The sequence below is a fragment of the Sinocyclocheilus grahami genome, unplaced genomic scaffold, assembly GCF_001515645.1.
Source record: "Sinocyclocheilus grahami isolate Dianchi unplaced genomic scaffold, SAMN03320097.WGS_v1.1 scaffold844.1, whole genome shotgun sequence".
Classification (NCBI taxonomy): Eukaryota; Metazoa; Chordata; class Actinopteri; order Cypriniformes; family Cyprinidae; genus Sinocyclocheilus; species Sinocyclocheilus grahami.
In genome coordinates, this window is record NW_015506023.1 from 222460 (window position 1) to 229724 (window position 7265).

Sequence of the window (7265 nt, forward strand, 5' to 3'; positions counted from 1 at the left end):
TGCTTTCCAGATGAAGCGACCTTTAACAGACATCTTGCAGACGTACATGTAACACTACTTTTTGTTATTTTACCTAAGCATTAAAAACACAGTAGCTAACACTGCTGTTTTTATGCGTGATGGTAAATTTGACATTTCTTCTGTCCTAACTTATCAGTTTCTCTATATTGATTTTCTGACCTGATAGCCGATGTAAGCAGTCACATCAGAACAATCTGTGGACATGTCAAATTATCTGTGCACAACATATGAAACATGTACTAACAATTCTGTGCAGCACGGGGTGCCAGAAGATAAGAACTAAAATTGGCATGGATTAAAATTGGAATAAGGTAAATATTTTAGATGCCAGTGTTTGTCCGTGTCAATAGCTGATTAACATAAAATGTAGTGTATAAAATTTAAAATGAATGCCATAAAAATTACGCATTACGCACACAGTAGGCCTATTTGCTTTATAATTGTGCTTCATCAAGATGCCACTACCGATGCATGCTACATCTTATTTTGAGTCCCTAAACACTTTTTCATTCCTTTCAAAAAGACATTTGGGAGTCGGATTAAAGGGAGTGCGCTGAAAAGAAAAAAAAATACTGTTCTTGCACTATTTGTAATGCTAATGAGCATTCCCAAAAAGAATGGATAATAGAAAAAAAAACTGAAGCTGTCTGAGCTATTTTAACCCTCAGCTTGCAGCTACAGCAGATCAAAGCGTATGCTCTGCCCACTTCTCTCTCTCTCTCTCTCTCTCTCTCTCATTTGCAAATCCCTCTTTTCTGTGTGCTCCAGCAGTTTCCCTCAGAATTCCCTCTTCCTGAAGCAGCACACGTGTCTGCACATCTGCCTCTGTTTGGAGCGTGTAGTTCAGGCAGAGGATGAACATCTAAACCAATTACTTTAAAATAAATGGAGCATGATTGTGATTCTGCCGAGAGTCAGTCAGGCATATTATTACACAATAGCGGCCTGACATTGTATGTTTGTGTTAAAGCGGTGCTGCTCAACTCTCTTCCAGGAATCTGACGCCTCCATTACAGGCCTGCGCTAATGAGCTGATCCCCTGAATGTTACTTTCTATTGTATTGTATCCTTTGAGGTTACATTACTACAACTCTCTGTCTATATACAGACGCCTATAATTCATGTGATTTGTTTCAATCATTTGTGCAACACGATTGATACTTCATAATGCATGGCTTACGATTTTCACCTGGCAGGTAATTTGGGGGTGATCTCTTTTGACTAGAGCTAATATGCAACCACCCATATTGTAATGAAAATTCTAGAAATATAAAATCATCTACAAATGTATATTATTTTTTACTGGTAACACTTTACATTAGGGAACACTATTCTCTATTAACTAGTTGCTCATTAGCATGCATATTACGAGCATATTGGCTGTTTATTCGTACCTTTAATGCACATATTAATGCCTTATTCTGCATGACCATATTTTAGATCCCTTACTCTCTACCCAATACCTAAACTTAACAACTACCTTACTAACTATTAATAAGCAGCAAATTAGGAGTTTATTGAGGCAAAAGTTGTAGTTAATAGTTAATAGTGAGAATCGGGCCTTAAAATAAAGTGATGTTTTTGGTAAATCATTAATCATTTAGTTCTTCATTATCAAAATGCATTTAATGATATATAACTTAACATTACTATAAAATGTTACCCCGCAGGTTGCAATATTTCAGATGACTATGATGCAATGTATTTGATAATTATGTTGATTTTGCATGCATGTTGCTCAAAATAATACAGTAAGCTTGCTTGATATGCATGTGTATAGCATTGGGGTTTGCTTGTAAGAACATTTCTTTCATTTTCCAACTATAGAACTATACAAACTATATATATATATATATATATATATAAAAACTGAAAAATTATTTTTTTCTCACAAATTGCTGTAATCAGCATAACTCACTAAAAAAGATTTTAATCACAGCCAAATGAACTGTGAATTTCTAATTGTGTACTACGTTATTCATGCACAGAATCACAACTTCATAGTATAGTAGCGCCATATTTCATTTCTGACAGGAATGAAAGTGAGGCTGTGAGGGACTGAAGTACAGTGCATTCTATGGACTGAACTGATGTTTAACAACATGCTGATTGTTCAGCTGACAAAACATCTTCCAGAGAGAAAAGAAATAAAAAGTAAACAAAATCTCTATAAAACAGTTTGGAAATTATGAAAATGACTTGATCTAGGACCTTTATACGGTGCGTACCATAGTAAAAACTGTACGTCTGTTACGTTTCATCAGCATTAAATTCAGTATGTTAAGACCATTATTTCTTGGTAGTACTCTACAAAGTAATTCAGGGGGTCTGTTGCCATAACTTAAATAAATGCATGTTAAAAATTATTATTTGTTGATTTAATTAAAAAGTTGCAAACATTATTTTTTTATGAGTTCTGGTGCCATATTTATAGGTGAATAAATGTTGAAATTAAGTGTTATTTTATAAGTGTTTTTAATGAAGGGAGAGAACTGTTAGTGTTTATTGCTGTTATGTTTGACATTTGAAAGAGTTTCTGTTGTGCTGGAGTTTTTGTGATTATTTCGCTGAAGAGACTATAGCCTATACGAAAGTAAACACATTGACTCGATGAGCGAAAGCAAGTGATATTTCACATGCTTATTTCGTTATATTTAAGCATGTGCTTTATGTGTTAATTTGATGCGAAATAGATAAGAATAACTGGTTCCAGGGCCACAGTTCAATTAGATGCATTTGGGATCTGATAGATGGTTTGGACCCGGTGAAGCGGAGATGCTCTGAATATCATCACGGCTGTGGAATGTAGGTCAGAGCTTCATGCAGTGAGTTCAAATTCCTGCATCCATTAATTACAATAATATATCTAGAGTTCTTGCAACCAGACACATGCACAATTTCATTTTCTTTTTTATTTACCCATGCAGGCCTTTAGTCCACTTTAGACATTCTACTATCTCTAAGTAACTTTGCAACTACATGTCAACTAGCAGTCATTAGAGTATGACTCTTTGTTGTTGTCTTCTTGCATTATTGACTAACTATTTTCCTGTTTAACACTGTAAAGCTGCTTTGACACAATCAGTATTGTATGAAGCGCTATAGAAATCAAGGTGACTTGACTGTTTAATACCTGCTAACACTTTATTTTGATGCTCTCCAACACACATTCTACTGACTATAAATCACTTTGCAAGTACAGTGGGTACGGAAAGTATTCAGACCCCCTTAAATTTTTCTGCTAACCCAAACCCTAACCCAGTGGAGTCCCTAGGGATTCTGGGCCCATTGCACAGAATTTGCTATGGGGGCCCCCTCAAAATCACGTTCAGTCGGGCCCCTCTCAGTTTCTGGGCCCTATGCACTCTGTCCTCTGAGATTAGAATAAGTGTGTCCCAAAGCACAGTATGTCGAAAAGAATATGCCAAAAGTCCCCGGATAGCCTACTATTTCCAGCAGATTTTCGAAGTGTGGTTTCAGAACTACAAACACTAATAAAAAGTGTTAAAAACTACAAACATGACAGATGTACACAACCGATAAGTAGACACTTAGTTACTAATAATCAAGTAAAAAATATTTATTTAATGATATCCGTGTTATATTTAATCTGCAACAACGTGAACTTTTATAAACATCCGTTTGGCCATTAACTTTTAAATGCATCATTATGCAAAAAAAAAAGAGAGTTCTCCACATGAAAGACCCACAGCTGGCAAATGAACGTACTACTACTTTTCTCTCCAATACGGTAGGAAGTTAAATGAAATGAAATGTGGAGGATGTTAACTGTGACAAGATGATTGACAGACCAGTTTACAGTGACAGGGTACGCATAACTATGTGACACAGTGTCTGCTAAAGACGCAATTTAATGATGTGCTAGTATGACCCGAATCTTGCCTGCTCTTCTACACACTCAACTGAAAAAACGCTGCATGGCATTTTCAGCAGAGCACCTGGCGTTTTCAGCTGGCTAAAAACTCTTTGATGGACACACAGCCTAAGAGATCAAATCAGTGACCTCGTGATAAAGACTGAGGTCCAGTCCTTGTCAGAAGAGGTGGGATCAAACCAGTTCAGCATCTGTCATCTGTAATGGTATGCCATCTTGAGCCAGATCCAACATGTGAGCAAGCTGATGCGGTCTAACAGTGGGTAGGATGATTGGAGTGCTGTTGATCAAATAAGGAGCTGACAGAACAATGTGAGCCTTTAGTGGGACACACTGAACTATAATAACTGAGACAAACCAAGCCGACATCAAAGAATTAGTGGTGACGAAAGCTGACTGCATTGCTGCCTCATGTCGCTTGTGTCTAGGTCAAAAAATTGCCCTTGAACACACTGCAAAGACTACAGTCAACGGCCAACTAGCACATACAATTTGTGCCTGCATGAGAGGAAATCACTTTCCACATCAGCATGTTGCAGTAGTCTGAAAAGCAGCACTTGCTTGCCCTTTTGAATATGAATCATGTTGATCCCTTTCTTCATTTAGGCGACCATGTCATTAGGCCCTTTCGCACCGCTTTAGTTCCAGAACTAAACGTACGGTAATAAAGTTCTGGGACGATTTTGTGCGAACTATTTCCCAGTAATATTTAAAGGGTTGCATTCGCACCGACAGTGTGTACTAAGAAGTGACGTAAGACGGTCGACAGCGACGTCATTAGTGCACGGCATTCAACAACAGAAACAAAGAAGAACATTAACAACAGGAGGATGGAGGACGCTGTGATCGGAGCTGTGTTTGCTGTGTCTCGCGGGTTTCACAATAATGGACATGGAAAGTCGACGTATACGTAAAGCGATTGAAAGAACAGAAAGGAGGACTAAGAATCTCCAACGACAACTGGCAGTGCTACATTTGCTACAAGTGCCTGCACTTCAGCGTCCGTCCATCTATCGCTGTTCTCCATACTTGCAAAATAAGTTGACACAATGTTTACAGTATATTTACACGGCATTTTAAATCATGGCGGGTGAGGGCGTTTTCATAAGTGTTTGGCCAATCAATGTCTACTTACGTCACGATTAGTACCAGTTGTGCTGGTTAGACCCTGCTCCGGAGTAGGAGCTAATTTGGTTCTCGAAAAAGGCAGTCCAGTACTAAAATCGCTCCCAGATCTGGTGGTGCGAACACGCCGAAAAGTGGGTAGTTCCACAATTAGTTCTGGTACTATGAAAAGGTTCCTGCGGTGCGAAAGGCCCTATTATGAAAATATTTGCATACTGGAATGGTCAGGTAAGATGAAGGTGTAAAATGAGAAGAGCCTTCTGTGTGTGTTCTCTTGACTTTGTCATTGGCAGTCTGGGATTACATGAAGAGACGGAAAAAACTTGAGACAGACTAAATCCATAAGAACTGTGGCAATAAATCTATTTGCCTATCTATTTTAAAGCAAAAGTATGGTTGTGTATGTAGAAAGAAAGTATGGCTCCCTTTTTTCTCAGATTGAGCCACTGTCCCTCCAAATTCAACGAAGCTACTACTGCGCTATGAGCCGATAAGCCAATGACTTCTCAAGCAGCATTCGGGTCCAAAGGTACCTCCTGCTCTAACTGCTCTAATGATCTACAACAGCATCAAGCCATTCAGTACTTATTAATAAATTGATACTTTTTTCAATTTAAGAAGAAGAACACAATATGTGAAAGTTTATAGTCACAATACATCTGTATTTAATAATACTTTGTGTGTTCCACAGGGATTTGTACTTGGACCACTCTCATTTAGTTTGTACATCAATGATTTGCCTTCTATTTGTCCTGATGTAGAATTTCAGCTATATGCAGATGACGTTGTAATTTATGTGCATGGTTGTTCTAGTGAGGGTGTTGCCTCCAAACTCACTAAAGCAATGAGCCATATTACTAAATGTCTATATAAATAATGTCTTATGATAAATGTGAGTAAAACCGTTGGGATGTTTTTCTCCAAATGGCTTTGTAGAACTTCAGAGACTGATATTATGTTATACAGGCAAGTTTAAATATCTGACTAATATTTTTCTAATATTTTGGTACACGTTAAAATATACCAATGGGTTAGGTTTAGCTTAAATTATTAAATGGACAAATTTAATTCGTTTACATGTACAAATTCAAGCTGATTCCCTTTATTTTTTAACATGGTGAGAAGCTTGTAAGATTATCGGCTCATAATTTCTCTTCTTTGAATTGGAACAAAAGAGCAGCAAAATTTGCAAGGAGGCAGAGTCAAGGGTCAGTTCCTTTCCATCAATGACAATTTCACAGTGTAGAAGAATTTGAATAGACTGATTATTCACATGGGTGACACAACTGCCAAAGAGAGGATATTGCTCATTTATTTCGCATAAAATAATGAGGAAGAAGATAAAAAAAAAATAGAACAAAATTAGGAACATCACACAAATTTAAAAAAAATTGTGTTGGTTCATGCATTTATTGAGAGTATATTTGAAATGTATTTTTCAAAATGACAATAAAAAACAACAACAACAACAAAAGGCATGTACTTAACACACTGACATTGAATTGCAACCATCTGTTAATGTTTGGATTAGTGTTTATTTGTTAGAAGCCACAAGTCAATCATGTGTGCCTGCTTTAAAAAACAAGCACTGGATCAGACATATGTTGTAACAGCCGTTGCAAATATTACAATGGAAGTTACCAATCATTGTGAACTCATTGACACCCAAGTCTTTTTATTGAAACATTAAATACAGATTATAATGAGTACACTGTACATATAGATAAACATATGTGAGAACAAGTCACTAATGTACTGTATGCATATTAGGCATCTGATCTGGTCTTTAATGAGGGTCTTAAAATGCTATTAACTATTGCCAACTACAGCCAGCCAGCCAGAGAGAGAAGGATGCTTCACTGACCACTGTCTGCATCACTCCTGCCAATTTTAGGATGGACAACAAACTAAACATCATCCTAGCAGTTTATACACTGTGCAACTATATTACACAATTACATACATAAAACAACACAGACAATATGCAAATAAAATGATTGGGCATGTGTTTTATGCATGTGAGGGTGCTTTTGATTCCCCATTTCTACTTAATCCTCTCCCATCCCCCTTCACTCATCTCCGCATTATCCTCTGTGCATTTGAATTATTCTGTCACGGGGGTCTCTCTCCTCCCACCCCATCGCCTCATTTCTCTTCATAGCTGATTATTCTGGTGGAGAAGAAACATTTGATTTCTGTCGAGCGCCATTGTGATCAAGTGTTT